Source organism: Bombus affinis, chromosome 1, assembly GCF_024516045.1.
Source record: "Bombus affinis isolate iyBomAffi1 chromosome 1, iyBomAffi1.2, whole genome shotgun sequence".
Taxonomy (NCBI): Eukaryota; Metazoa; Arthropoda; class Insecta; order Hymenoptera; family Apidae; genus Bombus; species Bombus affinis.
Window position 1 is genome coordinate 2139351 of NC_066344.1, and position 23579 is coordinate 2162929.

At 36.5% G+C, this 23579-nt stretch overlaps 1 protein-coding gene across 1 annotated transcript in view; it reads right to left on the minus strand.

Moving 5' to 3' along the window:
* Positions 1 to 23561, minus strand: part of LOC126915669 (F-actin-monooxygenase Mical) — a 99748-nt gene extending 76187 nt beyond the window's left edge. The window contains exon 1 of the mRNA XM_050720578.1: positions 23167 to 23561. The gene's annotated coding sequence lies outside the window, so the exon portion shown is untranslated. The remainder of the gene's footprint in view (positions 1 to 23166) is intronic.
* Positions 23562 to 23579: the final 18 nt, after the last annotated feature.

Consider the following 23579-nt stretch of genomic DNA (forward strand, 5'->3'; position numbering starts at 1 on the left):
ACGTCGAACCAGAACCGCAGGCTAACAAAACGCCATCCGTTAGACCTAAGCACTAGATTCAACTAGATATTTCTAATAAGTAATATTTACTTATTTATAATATTATTATTTGTAGATTATACTTATCTATAACAAGTTAATAAGTTTATTAACCTATTATAAATAATTAGCCATGTCACTGCGTCACGCCAGAGAAGCTTACTCAAAATTCTCAATGCGAGAATTGATCATAAAATACTTGTAAATAGAAAAATAAAACTTAAATTTCACACGTAATAATTATCCATATGTTGCTTCGTCTCTGTGTTTCGTTTCTTTTTCCAGTCACGTTTTCTCTAACGTTCACCGTACAATATATTTATTATCGAAACAGACAGCGTTATCGAGTAGTATCATCGTCGTCACGTTAGTAAAACTTTATCGGCGATTTCTATTCGCGAAACACGATAACGTCGACAAAGATAATCCGGATGATGGAGGAGAGCGAGAAAAATATTTTCGATCGGTTATTCTAGAAGTTACATTTTTGCTCGGCTACGTGGGAGGCGTATACCAAGAATAGAGATTAGAATGGTATTCCGATGTTCCAAGCGACGCCACTAACACGATAATTTCTAGCATTCTCGTTTTTCAACCTGACCCACGATCTCTCGCGTTTTCTCGTTCATTTGTCGCTACGCCAGGTATAATATTAGACATTTTATTCATACGTAGCCATGTAGCTTTGTCGTTGCCTGACGCTCGAAATCTAAATTATTATATATATGTGTGCGTGTGTGTGTGTGTGTGCACGCTAACGTGTTTCGTGCATACGATGTTCTTTGCATTCTCATTTCTTTCTGTCTTGAAACTGCAATTAAGTGACATGCGTGAAATGTCTCGGATAAAAATAACGCTATGTTTTATGTATATAGTCGATGATTTCGCAACACCATCTAACAATAAGTAAATTTCTCCCGCTTTACGGAGTTTTAAGTGTGTCACGACGAGTAATTGATGGTATTGCGGAAAAGCGCTACAAGCGTAATTTCTTTCCAGAAACAAGCTAAATATACAGAACGGTGGATGAGAATTTCTTATACGTTTTCCTGAAGATTTTATGCGTCGGTGTAACGATGTATTGCAAGGTCCGGAAAAATACAGATCTTTTCATTAAAGTTGAAGTTTAATCACATTTTTCTTGGATGAAACATTTAATCATATCGTCTTTCCCTCGAAGAAATAATTTAATAATACCGTTTACCAATATCGTTTGCTAATTTAACGTATTACGATTCTGATCAGGCAATATTTCCACGATTTTTCTCGTACAGATTTAAACTAGCTGCTGTTGTACAGAAACAATTATTGATACGCACTGGTAGATTTAACACGCACTTTTTCTGTACCTGTGCGTACATACTCGCGTATATGTACATTAATACATAGTTGTGACTTGTAAGATTTCACTAATAATATTAACTGAATTGTGTAAGAGGACTTAGAAATTATTCTCACGGTGTTTCGTTAAACCTCGCGAATAACAGTTGCTGAGAACAATAAGAACCACGATATTCCACAAACAATTGGCATAATTGCGTATAAAATTGTCCAATGGAGAGGCACACCGACTTGGAACACGCTGGTTACCCAGGTTCGCCTTGTATCGCTAAACTTTTCCATCGCGTCGCGTGAACTGAAATCGTTCTACCGAAAACGAGAATCAAAGAAACGTTAAAATCGCACGACGACCAGGAAATAAACTAACTAGACGAGAAAGCAAACGAGAGTTTAAACGGGAACAGAGCTTCCTTCTGTGTAATTCTGGCAACTAGCTGCGAAAAGTTGGCGACTCCATCGAGTCTCGTTTCGAAAAGAATAAAAAGCAAGAAAACGAAACACGCACGACTGGTCGTGGAAGAAGTTTGCGTCGATTTCGTCTTGGAATCACGACGTTTCGGTTTCAGCGTGCAAGCGCACCGAGGAAACTCGTCATCCCTGTGGCGCATGATCGTTATACCTGCTTGCGGTGGAACGTTATCGTCCTGTGAGTCAACCACGCAGACGAATATCGATTATCCGCGATCGGCACTGCCGGTCACGTTTCAACGACCATACGAAAATGGAACGATCGTTCAATAAGGGCCCGTCCACCGTTCTATCGCGAGCTTTGATCGCCGTACGTTTGTCTCTTATGCGACACACGCGCCACGTGCTGTGGTGAATCGTTCGCGTGCGAATCGCGAACCAGATTGCACGAGCCAACTTGGCGTGCTCTATTTTTACATTCGTCGAAGATTCTTACCATTGTTAAACACTTTGACGGACACGATCATCATCGGTGATCTACTTTTGTCGTCGGAATGATTTTTCAGAATGATCAACGAGACCCTACTCTTCTAAAACTTGTCTAGCGACGAACCCAAGCGATTCTGATGAATTTCTTTTAGGCCAGCTGTTGATTATACGTATGACAAGATCCTTTTGGGATGTGAATACAGTCTTCGAAGTACAAATGTAACTTTTTTTTATTTTGATTCCTTTTGTCGTTCGTTGACTGTTTAAAGTGGCGACTAGACACGTTCGAGTAAATTTTAGCCTGATAAATTTTCAAACACGATTTTCTCGAAACCTAAACCTTAAATCAGAAGATTGTACTTCTTATTTTGTTTTTGTTTCGCTTCTATGTGTTATTCGGCCATGCCCTGTACATGTATGTGCGCTTATTTTAGAATCGTTTTAATTGCGAAGATATAAAAAAGAATTTAGTCCTGTCGTATAGATACGACGTTTATTTGCCTCTACGTAATTCCACAGAATTGGTATTTTTAGGCGATAGTTTCGAGAACTACATATTGTATTTCGAAAGTTTCAGATGAAATATCCTTCCAGCTAATAGAACCGGAACACCCGGCGTAGATGTTGAAAACCAGGTCGAAAACTTCCATCCCAATAGCCAATTACAGAAAACTAACAACCGTGTTCTAACTTCATCCCTACGCTCTCTCTCTCTCACTCTCTCTCTCTCTCTCTCGGCGTTTCAACGTTGAAGCAAAGTACATCTCTGACCACTTAATGAAAGCGTACCCTTTCATCGAATGCTATGGATCACAGGTATTAAAAGCTATGCCAATATCGAACCTTTGGCCAAACAACGTTTTCGATCTAACCACTTCATCACCGACTTCTTACGTGCTTTTCTCAGTGTTTGTGAAAATGTCAGGGTATAAGTTTTTATCTAAAATTTCTAGTACTTTTACTTAGGAGAACAGATTTAAAACGAGATAAATCTTTCCAGCATCAGCGAGCAAATTTTGAACGCGAATACGAAGTTTCGTTTCGGTACGCGCAATTTTACGAATTAATTAGAGGATCTTCGATAAGAATTAGTAAAATTAGAATTTCCTCGATAAGATATTTCGCGCGATAAGCTCCGATACGGCTGAACTGATAAAGAAAATAGGTGCGTGCGACTTTCAAGCGCACAAAAGTTTCTATTATTGCTTAAAACTTTTCGAGTTATCGTTCATCACGTGCGATTAATATTTTTATTATTATTAGTATCATCTTTCTTAACACGAAATATATCGGATACACGAAAGAAAGTTGAAAATTGAAACGTGTCTTTTCTTTCTTATATCACCTATAAAGTCTTGTAGCTCCAGGTAAAACGATATTGGCACAAAGTAGTGGCGTTCGTTCGATATGTTACATAGTCTTCAATGCGATACTCGCTAATCAATAAACTTTGATTAAAATTTCTTTAGTCTCTTCTCGTTCCTTTTCACGCTGCACGAAACGTGCGATCTTACGAATTTACCCTCCAAATCGTTCATTTTCTTCCACCAATACTCTTCGTTGCTCGCTCAGGACGCCACAGTGTTTTAACACAGAGCGCCGTTGGATGCAAGATTTGTTCTCATTTTTTTTTTTTTTTTTTCATTGATGTTCTAATAAAAATGTTTAATCGTTCAATGGGTCACTTTTTATTTCAAAGTATCTTCTATTTATCGGTTACGTTCAAAATACCCTAACTGTTCATTTTCATACAATTTTTACAATTGTAAGAAGGTCAAACGCTCCGAGCACCAATGACCAACGCGGCAGTCAAAGTGTTAAAACAACTTGGACTTGGCATGCGATAGAAATTCTATCAATTAACGACAGACGAATACCACGCGTCGACGACAGCTCGAATCTACGTTTTATACGCGCGCAAAGGTTTTCGCGTTGGCTTTTCCGGCGAGTAGGCGGAATGCGTACAAGCATCGTTGCTCGTCATCGTTGTAATTATTATCGCGATGATCGCGAGAACAGCATCGGCCTCGTAACCGGTCTCGCGTGTACACACATACAGGGAGCCAACTAGCCTAAGCTACAGGCGTGGAAAAAAATAATTAGGGTCATGCCGCGTAATTCCGTGGTACGCGAAACCTTCCTCCTTGCAATTCGATGCAATAAATTTATGCGAGCTTTCCGCGCCAGCGAGCATCCGGCCAGAAATTTCGTGAACCTCGCGAAACCGGAGCTCGAAACCAGGTTTAGCAGTTCAAAGCACTTCAAACGGTATTTTACGACGAAAAATCAACGGGGAAATGAGCGGATCGTGTTCACTTCCTAATGACTTGACGTTTCAAGAGAGACATATGTAGTCCTCTGGTTGATGGGATTTTTTGCCGTATAAATTCTGCGGTTCTTTCTTCTTATTTCCGCTGTGAACGTTTTATGGTTCAAGAAGCGTTCCGCAATTAGTTTCATTTAATTCGTACTCGGTAAGATACTTGCAAAAGCTGCATGGAATATCGATATATTAGCTTGTCCGAAAAGTTTCTTTCGTTTTATAAACTGATAATAGACGAAGAACAAGAATTTCTGTTTTATATCATTTTATTGAATTAAGTATGATTCATTTCTATTATTACGTTCGTGGATAATTCGATAAACCAATAAAAATAAAAAGAACATTGCGCGTCTATTAGTTTCATTTAATTCGTACTCGGTACGATACTTGCAAAAGCTGCATGGAATATCGATATATTAGCTTGTCCGAAAAGTTTCTTTCGTTTTATAAACTGATAATAGACGAAGAACAAGAATTTCTGTTTTATATTATTTTATTGAATTAGGTATGATGAATTAGGTTCGTGCATAATTCGATAAACTAATAAAAATAAAAAGAACGTCTATTATTTCCTCATAAAACGAAAGAAACTTTTCGGACAACCTGATACATACGCTTCGATCCTTTGCGGTCTAACAAATTGTTAATCTCATTTAATTGACGCTTGATAAACTATCGCCAGATATAACTGTTTGAGATATAAATAGAGAAGAATTCATTATAACCCGTGTTTCTATTTGTCGTAATTAATTGAAATCGATCATGTTGAAATAAATCGTATTTATCGTAAGCAACGATCTATCTACGTTCACGTATGATATAAAAGAAGAATTGTAATATTTGAAGGGGGAAAAACTAAGCGAAGTAGAGTGCCACGCGCAGCTCGAGGTAAGCAAAAGGTCGATTGGCAACTTATCCTTTTAATCTCTTGTATCCTCTTAATTTCTTCTATTTAAATCTAACATGGCTTCGCAAGGTACGTGCAAAGTTAAGATGATCATACGAGTACTACTCATCCTTCTCAAACGTTTCGGAATATTTTCTACATTTTCTATGTGTCGTACAATCTCTGAAGTTAATATTCTATTACAATTGTTTCAAATTAACATATGGTATTTGTCTATTGCGTGTATAATTAATAAGTTGAATTAATATAAATATTTATTAATAACTCGATTTTATTTTACCTCGTTTTACATTTGCTGAAACTGTGACTTGAATCGTGCTCCAGCTACCAGCTGATTCGAAATTTTCAATTTCGTTGTACGATTAAGAAATTATCTACTTAAGAATTGCCATTATCGAGAAAGTTACGCGACGGATACGTATAATTTGCCTGGAATATCCTGCAATTTTACATGAATTCCTGTTTCATTTGTTTTACTTGTGAAAAGAATCGTAACAAGAGATAGTTTAATGCTACAGTCTGGTTGAAAGCAATTGTGTGTTCCAAGGCTACTCATGCGTAACTCCCTACCACTCAAACTTGCTATTCTCTTACCTATGTCTCTTATCTCAGTGCACCGTATGCAATTTTTCTTATCGTTTGCTTCGAGGATAGAAAATTCAAACTTCTTCGTTCCCTATACGTTTAAACACCTTTTTAATGTTAAATCGGCTTGTTCGAAACCTCAAACTAATACTTGACAATGCAAGGTATTGGAAAACGTGGATTTAAAACTTTAAAGCATTTACAGAGAAAAGGAGAGAGAAATGCTTAATTAACATAGAAGCTAAAACTAAAGGTTCTGTTTAAACTATCTCTGTCAGCAATTTGTCAAATATAAATAGAGAAATTAATTAACGAAAATTAAGAAAAGATATCGTTACCACGATAAACGATTATCATTGATATTAGAAGAATTACAGTTACAGCGAGCTATAAATTTCCATTTCTTTTCACGAAAGATATTTTTCCTTCCAATTTGGACGCATATGTGCGTAAAATATTTAAAAGTCGCGTCTAAATCATGAAAATCGTCGTCTTCGTTCCTGCATACTACGCGCATCTTCCACTCGTTATTATAATTTAACTGCGTTCTTTACGATGGACGAACAAGCGAAACTCGTTTATCAAGGAGATGCAAAGTTACGCTTACCGATGAGAAAGATCGATTTCGAGATCAAATTCGAATATCAGATTCTCTCTTTGAATACCTTTGGCGAGTAAAATTCAAGCTGGCTAATTGCGAGCGATAATTAATTTTGGAAAAGTAGCTGAACGTCGATAATCACGCTGGGATATTAAAAAGCGCAAACTTCTACGAAATTGCTCATCTTACGAAACGAAACTCTATTCTTTCACCCAACTTTCTAATATTACTTTACAATATAAAAAGATGCGGCCACGTCGTTTTACTTTCTAACGATACCGAATATTAGAGGGTGGAACGAGATCGTCTGCTCTTCAATGCGTTTCTTCTTTTTAATTTCACAGAACCGCGTTATCACGCTCGTGCACGTGCACGAGAACCTTTTAGACTTTCATTTTCACCGATTCCACCACTTTCTATCGCGTATACCCATAATTAGAAGTATTTCGATTTCAGCTGGCGAATATCGACCGAACCACCGAACCATCTTTTTCTTTCCACGGTGTAGAAAGCGTAAAAAGCTTGCAAGAAATTCGACCAGCCAAGTATAGAAACTCGCGATCGTCCGTACTGCGCATACCAGGGACAAATTCGATGCAACAATTGGATCGTGGCTTCCATTATCGTCGTTCTAGTTTCCAATGAAAATGTCTCTTTGTCTTTACTTTCTCGCAATTTTCGTCTCGCCCGAGATCATACCCAGGCGTATAATGATCTGCGACCAACTAACAAGGGATGCATCGAGTATGACACTCGCTGATTTTGATGAAATTTAACTTGGCAACTGGCTTCCTAAACCTGATCGTAATTTTTACACGTTACACCAAAGTATGGCCGACGCTCTTCTTGTTCGAGTTAATTAAATATAGGATATTATTAAATATAAAATATTAAAAATACATTATACCATGCTTTTTATTGATTTATATTCTGGATAAAATATTACATTATGCTATATCGCATGGTATTTGTTGAAACATTCCAAACAAACTTGGGGTGATTTTGGGCACTTCGAACAATAGTTGTAAGCTTCGTCATCGCTACTTTCCTCGCTTTCAAATATATTTTCACGCTGTTTACCGAACATTTTGAGGATGAAAAGATCACCGATGTACGTCTCACAAGCACAACGAACAGTCAAAGTCAACATATATACGGATTATCTCATCTACGAATAATCCTTCTCTTCGTTACCTGTATCTTAATCAACGGCGTTACTACTTTGCGTGATTGTATAAATTGTTGGAAACATATATTTTTATAACTCTGTGAATGCCAGTGTTATACCACAACAACCACCCCTATTATCCTAACCGAAATAAGGGGATCGAACTATTCGTGGTGTCGATTATTACAATCGTAACGGGAATTTACGACTCTCGTTGACGCGTATTCTAGCGACCGCGTCTCCCCGCGATAGCTCGAAAATACAAACAGTTTCATGAAAAGTAGCGTATCATCGAACAACGTTCTAATCTCTTCCATTGTTTCCTCGATACTTTGCAATTTGTTCTGGCGAATATTTGGTAAATTGTTACGTTATTTAGAACATAGCACGCTAACAACGACCCTCTCCTGAACATCGTTTCGCGATTGATTATATCTCAGTATTTGTACGGTATCCTGACATTAGCATTTGGTAGCATTAAGCGATTTTTCCAAAGTGTAATATCGCTGGTCGACTGCGGCTAAAATTACGCGTACGTTTAATCAACGCGTAGTTTAATCAACTATAGTCGTACCAATTTTCCGGCGTATCCCATGGGAGAGGGTTGCCTCCTACGCGCTGACAATCCGTTGTCCAAGACAATGCGTTTGTAAACACGTAAACCCTTGCTGGGATAATATCGGTAAATGTAGGTACCGCAGCGTGAATGAAACACGTGTAAACCTTAATTACGCGTTAATATTTCACGGAAGAGATATTAACCGAGGAACGTGTGTTTTGTTCTACGAGAAGGATATTTCGAGGGTGAAATGTTCGTTTGTCGGAGTATGGGACACCGTGTTGAACATGGGACAAGTTTGTTTTATTTGTAACAATACGTGGTTTTTAAAGGTTCGAATAAAATGGTTCGAATAAAACAAAGCTCGCAAGGAATAAGAATAAATCAAATGGCATTTAATGGTACGGCTAAAATACTAAATATTTGACTAATTTCGTTATTCTATCGAAAGTTGATAAATAAATATCACGAGCAATTATCGTATTAATTTTTCAGATAATTGCGAAATAAGAAACTAGAATATGGGTTTTCCCATCTCCTCGTTCTATTCGTCAAAAGCGAAATTTGGTTTACTTGGCGCTAAATGTTTAAGCGATAAAAGCCTGAATTACACGCATAATTTTCATAATTTTTTATTCGAAAATGATATGTTTGCCGTACGGTATACTTATAGAGCTTAATACTTGCTTAAAACAGCGAGGAAAGTCATTAAAAACCACAATGCATTCTCCTCGTCCCTCTTGAAAGCAAATTTTTATTCTCATCACGTTCCGAGATGGGCCAAGAAAAAGTCAGCTTCCTCGCTTCCAGAGAGACGACGTTCTCGCAAGCGACTTCGTCCAAGAATAAAACGACCGTTTCTACGGCGAGCCATGCAGAACGCGTCTAGATTGAGTTTCGTTCTTTGAAAACACACCACGATAACGTATCAACCGCGGTGTACCGTATTCTTTTCTCGCGAAGCGCACTTGTGCCTCGCGCGAGTCGGAGAGTTAAATTCAGAAGAAAAAAGAAAAAAAAAAGGTAGTAAAAAGAATCTCGACGAAAGGAAAACGACCATTCACGCAGTTATTTTACTACGACAACACTGTATTTCATTTCTCAAAGAAATTATACGAGTCGTAGTTTTATTCCATGTAAATCTTCGTTCCTAAATTCTTATTACGAGTACGTTGCATTCATAAAGTAAGAGATATAAAGAGACAGAGTAATTTTATAAAATGGATTTATATTTAACAAGACGAAAAAACCAATTACGATCGATTGATAAGAGCAATGGTGAAAAATTGTTAGCACGAAGATTATTAAAATTCAAAGTATATCAATCCCCAAAACAAAAATGTTTTAAAAAACACACGTACAACAAGTAGTGTGTATTGGGTGGTCCCAAAAGTTTCTTGTATTTTTATAGGGAAATGGTAGATGCACAATGTATTGTGTTGGCAACTAAGTGATTGCAGATGTTGTCATTAGATGGTAATTAGTTGCCAATCCAATAGTAAATAAAACGAAATGGATCGTACACAGTTCAATGAAATAATACAAAGGAAGAAATATTGCGCAACTATTATTTTCTTATAAAACGAGAAGAATTTTTCCAACGTCCAAATAGATCCAACAATAGATACAAGTAGTGTGTATTAGATAGTCTCAAAAGTATGCCTGGTCAGTACTGCTAGAGGCGAAGAAATTCGATTCGAGAAAAGGTCTTTGAAAATACTATTGCTAGCTAAAATTTCTATTTCAAAGTATTTCTTATATCTTTTATAGGGAAATGGTAGATGTACAATGTATTGTGTTGGCAATTAAGTGATTGCAGATTTTGTCATTATCAGCTAATGAAATTATAAAACCAATGAAACCAATGTTGTAGAGGTCTTGTATAGAGGATGTTTGATCGTAAGATTTATTAAACGTTATTGCCTGTTGTTGTAACCGTTAAATATATTTAAAATGATAAATAAATTAATGTACAAAGAATATTCGCTGAGACGCTCGTACAGTGTACAAGTCGTACAATGTATACTCGTTAATTAAATCGCTGATAATTCGTTGATAACTGATCGACAACTGACATTACCACCTAATGACAAAATTCGCAATCACTTAGTTGCCAGTCCAATAGTAAATAGAACGAATCGTACACAGTTCAATAAAATAATACAAAAGAAGAAATATTGCGCGTCTATTATTTTCTTATAAAACGAGAAGAATTTTTCCAACAATCTGTACGCTGACATTTTACAGAAACAGACGATGCGAGCGAAACGAGCGATGTCCCTTCTCTAGAAGCATGTGATACGTAAGTACCACGGACGTAGTACTGTGCCACGTCGTTGATTCTCGTACGGATCGATAAACTCATAAATCCCTCGGCCGAAACGCAGCGCAGCCAGCTTCAACTATGTACAGCGAAACATTGAAATGTTATGTTTCGACGAGGCAGCGCCAAGAATAGAGGAGGAAGCCACTCGAATGCGAATTCCAATCTCTGGAATCGATTTCGAAGGGATCCCCATCGAGAGATCCCCTCGGTCGACCGAGGACAGGAATTAAAGTTGAAGCTTTGAACTTTCGCAGGCAACTTCGTTTCAGCTTCTTCGTCCTCTCGAGAGCCTCCGGATGAAAGAGGATTTTTCGCAACTGCTTGGAAACCGGGTATTATCCGAGGGGAGAAGACTGTGCTTCGTGTGCTTCGAGCTGCTAAAATATCGTTTCCTTAAAAAAGATCGTCAATATTTTGGATACACGGAACGGAGGAATTTTAGCGTGCTTCGCTGCAAGATATTTATAGTTTCGTTGGTAATCTATTCGCAAGAGATTTCGAAGAGGAATAAATTTGTATCGCGATCGTGAGGTGGCAAGAAATTTATCGTCGCGTTACTCGCAATGTTTCGAGCGAACTTTCAGTCAAATTTAACGCCGTTGCATTTTATTGAAATAACGCGCGCATCGTTTCTTCCGGTAGCTTGGATTTCTATGTTACTGTACTTAAATCTTTTTTTTTTTTTGCTGCAATTAGAGTCGAAGGCTTTCTATAGACCTTCGTAGAACCCTTGGGATCTGCGTGAGAAACTTTGAAATAGAAATTTTAGCTAACAATAGTATTTTCAAAGACCTTTTCCCGAATCGAATTTCTTCGGCTCTAGCAGTACTGACCAGGTATACTTTTGGAATGAAATTCTATATAGAATTCAGCCAAATATAAAAATATAAGCATGCTTCACCAAAATCTTGGAACTGGATTTTCTCGAAGACGAAGCTCTCGGCTTGAGTTTCGCTTTATTAGAGAAAACTTTCAGTCTAATTTAATGCTGTTGCATTCTATTGAAATAACGCGTGCATCGTTTCTTCCGGTAGCTTGGATTTCTATGTTACTGTACCTAGATCCTTTTCTTTTTGCAGCGATTAAAATCGAAGACTTTCTATAGACCTTCGTAGAATCCTTGGAATCTGCGCGAGAAACTTCAAAATAGAAATTTTACCTGGAACTTTCTCCAAATCGAATTGTTTCTCAAATTTCTTGGAATCATATTCTATATAGAATTACCAGGTATAAAAATATAAGCACGTTTCACCAAGGTCTTCGCCAACTCGATTTTCTCGAAAACGAAGCTCTCCACTTCGCAATTCTTCAGTTTCGCCTTATTTTCAGACCTACAATCTCCTTTGCCTTACCATTGCCGACTATTTTCGCATATAGCACAGCATTTTGCTAATTATCCATTCTTTGAATTAATTAAATTCGAAGGAAATTAAGAAAATTCGCTATAGAATATTTGACAAGCTTCCAAATTCTCGATTTTCTCGAAAACGAAACTCTCCACTTTGCTATTCTTCAGTTTCGCCTTATTTTCAGACGTACAATCTTCTTTGCCTTACCTTTGAGGACTATTTTCGCATATAGCACAGCATTTTGCTAATTATCCATTCCTTGAATTAATTAAATTCGAAGGAAATTAAGGAAATTCGCTATAGAATATTTGACAAGCTTCCAAATTCTCGATTTTCTCGAAAACGAAGTCTCTGATGCAACCTTGTTACTCTTCAGTTTCGTCTTATTTCGAGACGCAGGATCTCCTCGTTTATAACGCAATTTCCAAGACACGTTGTGTACCGGTACACGCTATATAACAGCGTAAATAAGCGCTTTTCCTTCGTCCTATATTGGGAAATTTTTTCTTTTCGTCCTTGAAGCTTCACGAAGTATCCGTCGCCTTTTCAAACAACATCCAAGGCATTGACGATCGTTTTTCTAGCTTCCGCGACATCTTTCAATCACATTTTTCCGAATAACAATACGCGATTTATCGTAGCACCGTTCGTTTCCTGTGCCGGAACAGGAGTCGCGCAATGCTGCAGCCTCGAGCAGTCCATCGGTTTTACCATTTACCATTTGTCGTTTCGCTTTTGCCTCGTAAAAATTATGATTACTGTTGTATACGAAGCAAAAAACCTTGGAATCCCGCGGTGCTCGACACGTTGAGCAATTGGTCAACTTTTTTCCCAATCTCGTTATATACGGGGCGAATTTACGATCGAATATTCCGCGACTTGCATACATTGGAAAATTACGCGGCAAAAGACGCAAAGATGCAAACTCGATCTTATTTTTGACAGATATTTTCAACGCTTACAAACGATTCGTTGAATCTGAAAGTATTCGTATTCGAACATCTATCTTCCATCGAGTCTCTGTAAACTATTAAATCTCGACATTTTTAAATTGATACGTCTATAGATTTTGATCAATAAAAGATACTAAGAAACAATAATAAATCTTAAGCGACATAAATAAATAGAAAACGCTGTAAATCCGCAATTCGACGATTAACAACCTTCATCGTAATGATTTCACTAAATAGCGTAAATCATAGACAAAACGTGTAAATCTCGCGCTACGAACAACGCGTTGTTAGATCAAAAACTTTCTTTTTTTCCTTTTTCACGTTGTTTCGTACACGCGGAATAATTTCGCTTCCGTTAATCGAGAAATTAAAACAAATTCGCGCGTATTTGGTGAATCTTGAAAAACGCGACTTTCTCGAAAATGAAGTCTGCGACGCGGTTATCTCGATTATTATTTCGACTTGTCGTTTTTTCGTTTTCAGTCGTAGCAACTTGCCCTAACGTTGCTTAGGCCAGGACTTTCCACGGGCAGGTTGCGCGTACACGTTTTCTCGCGTTTATTTTTCAAAATGGCATAGAAGAAGCGAATGGCGATGGCACAGCTGCGAGGCGAAGCATCGTAAATACGTTTCACGGTTTGTTCGACTTAATGCTCGATTCAGCTGTAATTGCACCTACGATTGCTTCTAGTTCGATCGACGCTTTCTTCGTGTCAGAAATGGCAATTTGCCGCCGTTTACAACCAGGATATTTCATTTCCATACGACAAATAATCGTTTCAATTCACTCGCTCGGCAACTCGTCTTTCTTTTTCCTACTTTTCCTCTGTCGTTTTCTTCGGGTTACGATCGAGTTGAAACGGCACACGACGTACCATAGAATTTGTCATGGGACGAACATTTTACGTTTGTTAGATCTCCATCTATCTAAACTCTATATACCGCAATGAAATTCCTGTTATCGTCCGATTAAACGAGTCGTCCATTAGATCCGACATTCAACTCGATTGTTCGCTATACGTTCTTTTATTAGGTTGTCCGGAAAGTGACTTTCTTTCGCAAACGTGTTGTTTACAACGATGCACCTTCGTACAAACTTGAAACCAAGTCTGTGAAACGTCGCGGTGTTTATCTCGATAGAAGAAAATAGATCGTACGTAATTCGACGAAATAATATAAAACGAAAAACCTTGTGCGTCTATTATTTTCTCATAAGCCACGAAGGGAAAAGAGCAAAAAAGAGAAAGAAGGGACTAGAAGAGGTGAGAAAGGGATGGACGCGGATAGAAGCGAGAGAGGAGCAAGAAAGGATAACAGCAGATCAAATTATAGAAGAAAGAAGAAAGAGGGAAAGGATAAGGGAATCCAAATATAATATACACTACGGAAATATAGTCAAATAAAAATTACCAAATTACCTAGAAGGGAATATGAAGTGGAAAGACAGAAGAATACTGGCAAGATTCAGATATGGAAACGAGGCCAAAGCAAGGGAACACTGGAAGGAAGAGGGAGAAAAAAGATGCAGACTATGTAAAAGGAACGAAGAAGACCCGAGGCATGTGATATAAGAATATGAAATAACGAGAGGACCAAAGGACATAGGAAAATTTAGCAGAACTGAAAGCAATAAAAGAGAAGAGAAAGGCAAGGACAGGAAGGATGCGCAGCAAGGAGAGACAAGCCCAAAGTTGCAATAGTTTTTAGTCATTAGTGGTTAATTTGTAGTTTCTAGTTTTAGTTTTTAAAGAATAGAATAACTAAGGGAGTGCAATAGAATAGAGTGGAAAAGAGGGGAGGTAGATATATAAGAAAAGAGATGTAAAACCGAAAGTTCGTTCAATAATAATAATAATAATTTTCTCATGAAACGAAAGAAACTTTTCGGACAACCTAATAAATGTTTCAATAGTAAAGACTCATCTTTGAAAGTTTCACTGCGTCGTTGTGACTTTGAATGAAATTTTGGCGAACACAACGACGTCTCTATGATGTCTATCAAAATTATACGATAGATCTGAGCAAACAAAGCGACAGAAATTTGTAGATACCTTAGTATTTCGATATACCTTGCGAAAAAAGTTGCACGTCTATTATTTCGTCATAAAACTTTTCGGACAACCTAATATCATTATATTCTTCTTCGACGAATTATCAATCCTTAATTATTGCCACGGGTGAAAATTTAGCTCGTTAAAAGCGAAACAAATTCAAGACCATATTTCCAAGTTCAATTTTTCTCTCGCATCCTTTGTTTCTGTATCGTTTTATTGATTAAATTAAATATAGGAACGAACGAGAGTTAGAAATATATTACAAGACAAGTCGTTTTTCTGGGCCTTTATCAAGTCGACGAATAAATAAGGTACGACGTTGGTTAAATTTTCCTGTAAAATCGACAAGAACAGAGTATTTCCAACGACTCGAAAATAATCTTCTGTCGATTAAATCCACTTTACGCGATCAGGAATTTCCATTATTAAAGTGAGAGATCATAACCAGGGAATAAAGTCAATAAACTAAGTTGAAATTATGCGAACTTCGATTATTAGAACTTCGATTATCCGAACTGATCGAACAAGTAACTGGTACAATGCGAGTTTTTCATTGTATTTTCTTCGTTACCTGTAATTTCTTATCGAAACGATTTCTTACGAAATTGATATTTGACCAAGCGAATGCGATCAGCAGAATTTTAATTCTCTTTATAAAATTAGGTGAAATATTGTTGCGATAAATGCAGTTCTATCGTGCGCACAAAGTATACGAAATGAAAATAAATTATTCCGACGATTCTGGATTTTTATCATTGTCCGCCAGAGAACTCAGTCGTTCTATTATTTTCTTCTCGAACACGCGCATCGTTCCTGGAGGAAAGCGCATTTTCGATTGGACAGGAGATGAAATTTCGTATTTTCAACGAGTCTAATCGTCGCGAACGAATCATCGATAGAAAATGAACAATTCGATATTCAGATCGCGTCACCGATAGTTTAATAAAACTTTTCTACGTATCGTTTGCTGTTGAACTATAGCGTCCAAGTACCGATACAATGAGTTGTCCTGCTGGCAAATAACCACTCGCGTTACGAGCATCGCTATAATAATTTATTACTCGCGTCATCGTAATTTCTTCCGAATTATTTCCGATTTCCTTCTGTCTGCGTTGGCAACTAAGCGATCGCGGATTTCGCCATTACCACCCAATGAAAAAGTTAAATTTAGAAAAAAAATGTAACGAAGATAAATTTGGTGCCATCAATAGCGGTTATACTAGATTTATAAATTAATTCGATTAATCAGTATTTATATCGATATTTATTTTAGAAATTTAATTAAATTTATGAACTTTAGGTGAAATTTCATTGAAAAATATATTAAATTCAATATTAGTAAACTAGGATTAGATACCCTATTATAGAAAATAATCAAATTTAATTTATAAATAAATGTTGAATCATTAAAATTAAATCATATGGCGGCTTTTCATTCTTATTGGAGAAATTTGTAATTTAATTTGATAGTTCACCTTTGATAGTTCATTATCACCTAATGACAAAATCCGCAATCACTTAGTTGCCAACCCAGAAGAAAAATTGATCCACCGTGGAGGATGATTAGTCGTGTGAATAAATACCAGCGAAAAGAATATAAAGAATTTACTTTTGATTCTCTGATGTTCACGCTACTTGTTATCAACGAAGGACGAACAATTTCTATCGTTATAGTATTTTTTAAAACCAAATAATTTTAGTACGATAATAAACGATCGTGTATTGCATTCTAGAGTCATCTCTTGTAGAAAACCGAGAGACGTAACTTGTCTTTATCTCGTGTCGTTTTCATATCCCTTTCCATGCGATCTATCATCTCAGTCAACATCATCTTTTATCGTGTGACAAACGTATTCAAGATGGAAAGGGAAGATTGAAAAATGTAGAAAAAAAGACAGAAGGGAGAGAATCCAAAACGGGGAACAATAAAAGGAGGACAACATAAAACAGAAGAGAAAAAAAATCATTCGGGAATTTTGTCATTGTCACCTAATGACCAAATCTGCAATCAGTTGCCAATCCAATAGAAAACGAGTTTATGGATTTTGTCTTTTCCAGCATTGGAAAGATATTTATCTTCGAAGAGAACGTCGAGATTTTCAGAATTTTCAGCGACGAATATCTAATATCATCAAACAATGCAATGGAGATATGTACGTTAATTAATATAATTAACAATTAATTTGCCAAAGTTCTGAGATACTCTGCTGCAAAATTTTTGTCTGAATCTACGCGAGTTACAATTAGACGGCTCGATAATAAGTTAGAATTATAAGGATAATTGAAAATGAGAAGCTTGTGTTATTTACCTTGTGTTACATGTGTAAACTCAAAGGAAAATGAAGGAAAATGATATTTGTAATATCTGAGAGATACTTCGGGACTCTACAGTAATAATTAAGGGTTGAATGGAAACGTTAATTCAAATATTGGAAAGACACACGTAAATTTCGTTGTACTTTTCGTTGTAATTTTCTATTGTTATTTTACACCATTAGCTCGATATTGGAATTCCTTTGTCGACATAGATGCAAATTTAAACAATAACGAAAGGTTAAAGCTATCTCTAAGATTTAATTAAAAGATAAGACTCGAGCAATCGAGTATTCTTTTCTTCTTAAAAAGTGAAACGTAACGCGAAGAATATTTATGGATTTTACTCGATCATTAAGATCAGAGTATATTAAGATACAAGATCAGGTCGAAATCATTACATGGTAAAAGTATGCGATCTTCGAGCGCGACCATTTAATCGGTAATTATTACTTTCACTTTTACTCGAATAAAACGATTCCATGTGTTTGAATCGGATATCAGAAAGCTCGGAAATTTCGTCGCTTAATTCTCATTCCCATCTATTATCTTTCGAAAATGAAATTCAGACGAGAAATAAATCGTTTTCCCTTTGCTCGTTTCGTTCCGCAGGATGGCAAAGTTTCTAATTCCTTCGGTAAAATTAAATTTCAGAAACTCGTGAAAGATTCCAAACGATAATTTCCACAAACCTCAACTTTTAACTTTGATGTTTCTCTTGACAGAACAGGTTTCTAAAAACGGAATTTTAATAAGCATCTTATAATCGATATTTACCTTTCAATGAATAAAAATCCCCAAAGTACCTACTATCGTATCGCGAAATTATCTTCCTTTTCTCTGATAATTTCGATAAGATTCGATCGATATAAATTCTCAAATTGTTCGAATTAATCGTACAGTTGTTCTTAGAAATTTTTTCGTCCGGTGAACATCAGCCGATATTTCTTATATTGTCTTACCGAACTAAACCGAACAGGCTGCTGCTACGTGCGATTAAAGCGTAACAGCATCGCTTCAAACATTTATGGTACTTGTGCTTTCCTAGGAAATTTCTTCCATTCGTGCACTTTTATCGTACGCGATGCAACGTATAAAAGAAGCAAGAACGCGAGACAGATAAATTCTTTTGCTCGCTGAATTAATTATATCGACCTAGATAACTCCAAGTACATCAAAGTTACGAGACACGGATATAAATATAAAAGTTGCATTTGTCGTGAATATTTAATAAGAACATAATGCATCGAGAATAACCGTCTTAACCGATAAACAGCTGCTAACAAACGTTTGTTTAACACGACGAATAATCGATTGTTTAAATACTCGTACGATCTTTACCAAATATACGCTAAATATCTTCTCTAAATTCTACGTACATGTTCTTTCATTTCATTCTACCGATACAGTCGCGATAAACGTGTCTCGCTACGGTGTTAATGAAATTTCCAAATGTAACGCACACAGCGACGTACAGATACCAAGTAAGTGCTATCCGTATGAAACTTAACTTTAAACTTTAACTTTAAACTTTATTTCGTTACCGGTAAAGCTGCCAACGCTTTTAAGCGTTTCGTTTGAAGTGTACTTTAACTAAAAAATAAGACAATTCAAATAAATAAAGGAAGAAACACCTAACACTAGAACTACCACACCACTGAAATTGACTGGTTTTACAATTTTATTTTCAAATTTCTACTTCGTGTTATATTTTCTTTTTGCAACGATGTAATGACTTCCGTAACGATAACTAAAAGAATAGTATAACGAATTTTACTTTGTTTTTTATGTATTCAAAGTGAAAATAATTTTGTATCAAGGCTACTTATACCAATGCCAGTCAAAATGATTGGTACTTGTCATAGTGTAAAAGGGTCCTGCAATCTGTTTATCGAACTCTAATTAACCAATTTCCTCGTTTTCTACAACTTGCCACACGTTTTTACAATTTTTACCGCGTATCATTCGATGCGATGATATCAGTTATCAGGAAAATTCCGGATCGATCGCTAGATGCTAACACTGGCAATAGCACAGCAGTCGAAATGACTGGTTCTACAATTTTATAAATGTGTTAATCCTCGTTTAGGGATTATGGTCTCAGATGGATTAAAAATACCAAAAATGTACTACGTAACATGGAATTGCTTCTGTAAGAAAGTAATAAATCGATAAATATACAAATATTCTATTATTAGGTATTTTTAAAGACCAATCATTTCGACTGGTTTTGGTAGAAATAGCTTCGTCTTAACTATCGGCGATTCTAGCGTTGAATACCAGCTTTATTCACGCTATTATTGTACTTTTAAGTGTATGCTTTGTCCTGAAACAATTTCCAGCGAGCAATCCTGGTTTTCTAGGACATCTATTGATTTGCACACGAAAGAACGTCGAGTGGAACTGATAAAACTGATGTCACACTCGACATACAAGTGCAAAGGGTTAAAGGAATCGTAAAAGCGCGTTGGAAAATTTTTAACACGACGAAACGAAATCGCGTGGATCGAGATAGAAGAACAGACGAGAACGACGAACCTGCTGCTAATTCATTTCAACTATTCACGTTATAGTACCACGCCAGAATAATTTACTTATAATTCTCAATGAGAATTGATTGTAAACTACTTGCAAATAAAAAAAAAAAAAAAAATAATCGATTTCTGTTCCGATAGGAACTGCAGGTTCCTCGCCTATTCCCTAAAGAGGAGCGAATCCGAACGATATTTACGCGCGTGGACGACGAGGCTTGAATTTTGTCGACCACGCGAAAAAGGACAAAGAGAGAGAAAGAGAGAGGCTTTTTATCTGCGACAAAGCGGTACGCACGACCCACACACGATACCGCTCAAGCTACCTACGTTACACAAATATAAAAATTGTTCGCACGAACGCGACAAGGAGCGTATGCCAATTCATAGGCTGCGCGCATGCTGGCTTATAAGGTCTGCTTTAACCCAGCACGTTCTTCCAATTTTGATATTTCAATCTTGTTTTTGTGTCTCGATAAACGAAAGGAACGGCAAGAATACCGAGAGACTGCTGTGACCATAGTGCTTCTTGTATCTGTTTAATCTTTCGTTTCGAACGGCAAAACGAATTTTAATGCTTCAAAACAACTTTCGGTGTAAGATTTTTAGCGCAACGAGATATCACCACAGCGAATACTGAAACTCTGAAAGGGTTAAGAATATCGAGAATATTCTATTTTAAGAGCATAGAGTCAGAATTGGAACGAGACGTAAATAATAATGATTATTAATAACATCTGCTTCGTCTTGTTGCCAAACATTTGAACAAGCTTGTGATATCTTTTTAACGTTAGAAAGACAGATCTTTAATATTCCATTGGATGGAAGATGACCGAAAGAATTCTTAGGTTTAGGAATTCTTGAAACAATTTTCTCGATCGAACGTTAGAGACAACATTTTTGTGACTTTGCGCTGTATAAACTGTATGGGTCGATGAACAAAATATGATTTCATCTACGAATTTCCTTCCTTTTATTTTTATTGGTAAACGTATCAAAGATTTGTAAGATTGTACAACGTAGCAGGGACGTTCATAAGTATCACAGATATTCAGATTTTTTTTTAAATCTACAACTCCAGGCTAGACTTGACAAATGTCTAAAATCTTTCAAAAGTAAAGAGAGTAGGCTTAAATCCGAAGAATCAAGATTCTTTAAGAAATACGAGGAAATATATTTCTATTTACCTACCGAAGAATATATGTTTGACTATCGTACCCCAAAAATTATCGCAATATGGTCGACCAGCTAATCCTCTGCGCCCTTACAGTGAAACTATTTGAAATAAAGAAATTTTTGTTCGACGAGAAGAAAGTTATGATTCATCGCTATACGATATAATAAAAACTTTTATACAGAAAGAGTATCTCAAAATGTCAGCCACGACGAAAACGGAAGATTGCGTAATGCTATATTAGCAAAAGCAAGAACTATTAGCAAACAATTGCAATTGTACAATTGCAGTTTTACAAGATACGGCAAACAGTACGTTGCTGTGGGATGAAAGATAAAACCGAGGTCTGTTCAGTTAGGCTAGTTTAGCTAAGCAGAAGTTCTTTCACTCTGGTCGCTGTCCTTCGAAGACAGTCAATACCGATAGATCGAGTGTCTTGATCATTGTGCGCAAGACGTGTGAATGCACTTTGTATTACATGCAAAAATAAATACAGCTTCGCTCTTAACTGTATTTTCATGGAAATCAAGCATATTTCATGCTGTTTATGTAAAATCACTAATATCGCACGAATGGGATTATTAGATTAGAAATGAATTCAATATAAATGAATTCTCTGTTTGACACAGAAGCCATTTTTTCAGTTACGAATAAAGATCGTTACGTAAGATCGAATCGAATTTGACCATTATTTCTTCCCGTTAAACTATTACAAATCAGTATAAATTATCTAATCAAAGCATTATGTGTTATTACGTGGCCATATTTGTGGATAAATATATATAATAATATACTACATGCATATAAGCATTATAATACATGTATAACTATATCTATAATAAAGTTATTGTAGAAAAGAATATATGATTTTAATGATATAACATAATAACTATATATATATATATGTAGTTAACATATACTAATTATGACTATTTATATATAAATGTACATATATAACTTGCGTCTAACTACATAGTTATGTTACATTAACTCAAAACTATAGAAATGTGTTAACGTTATATTAACACACTGTATAGTTATTGCTAAATAATTTTCTACAATCTATTCGTATAATTATTTTTAACTTTACGTTAGTTTAATTCGTATTATTAATTGTAACTCGTATAACAATTACTATAAACAAAATTTTATTTCACATCTAACACGTAAAGTTATCATAGAGTATCATAAAAAATAATTAAATCGACATATCGAGATGGAACAAGCTTTACTCACGATTTCACTGCAAAACGCGAAATTCGTCCTCGCTGTTCGATATCCGATGTTGCGAAAAAATAACGAAGGAAAAGATTCAAAACCTCCATGACAGATACATACAGAAATGATTGTCAGTAACTACGACATGGCTGACTTGTCGTCAGCTGACAGATAAGCGATTACAAGATTTCCGACGCGATTCGATATTTGTCATAATTTAAGATATCTATTCTATCGTAGCTAATTTCATTCTACAGAGTCTCCTACGAGAATCTACTCTTATATCACAAAAAGATCTCAAATTGTATCATTGATAACGCATTACGTGTACTTTTAGGTTCTGCGTCGAGTGGCGTTACAAGGTAAACAAAGAAAGCGGCGTTCGATTCAGCGAAATTTACCACTCGTACCAATTGAACATTTCGCAAATCACGAAAGTCGATTCATAAAAATTCACTGGCTCGCAAAGCATTTACATATTAATACATAATACCGTGTGTATCGCGATATCCACTCTTCTTTCTCTCTCGCTTACATTCTCTGCCACGAGTCAATTTAATCTTCTCTCTGTAAATTCGATTGCGAGATACAAGAAAGAAATCGAAATCCACCAATGGGAGCCGGTGCGTATACAAAGCAGCTATCTATTTCTAACAAGTTGCGAAGGGGGCGCGGTCATAAATCTCATGTAAAATGAGGGGAAAAAAGTGCAAGTACGTGCAAGCTACTGCAGGAATGCAGAGAGAAAGAGAGAAAGAGAAGAGAGAGATGATGAGAAAGAGTTGTCGTATGAGGCTTTTGTGTATACGGGCGTGTATATATACTTACATATGTATGTATACGAAGGGCCGCTCTCTGCGTGCACCGCCAATCAAATCTAGAGTCACTGCACTTTTTTCCTTCGTAGCCTTTTCTTTCTCTGCTCTTTGTTCACATTACCGCGCGCGTACTGCTAATTGAAGATTTCGATTGCAGCTTGATCGTTCACCATATCACGCCGATTTCCCACTATATATTCACATTATACATACTCGGTTTACTTGACGAACGTCGCGCGATTCACTGTCTACATTGACATCTTGCGCTCGCTTTGACTGGCCTCCTTCGACTGCGCGTCGAACACCGTACTGCGATCGCGACCGAATACGGAGTGTGGAGTGAAATTCTCGATCACAGGAGTGGAGGCACTGGAAAATCCTCTTAGCTCATCCTGCGTGGTACACGATTTTCGCCGTCAGGTG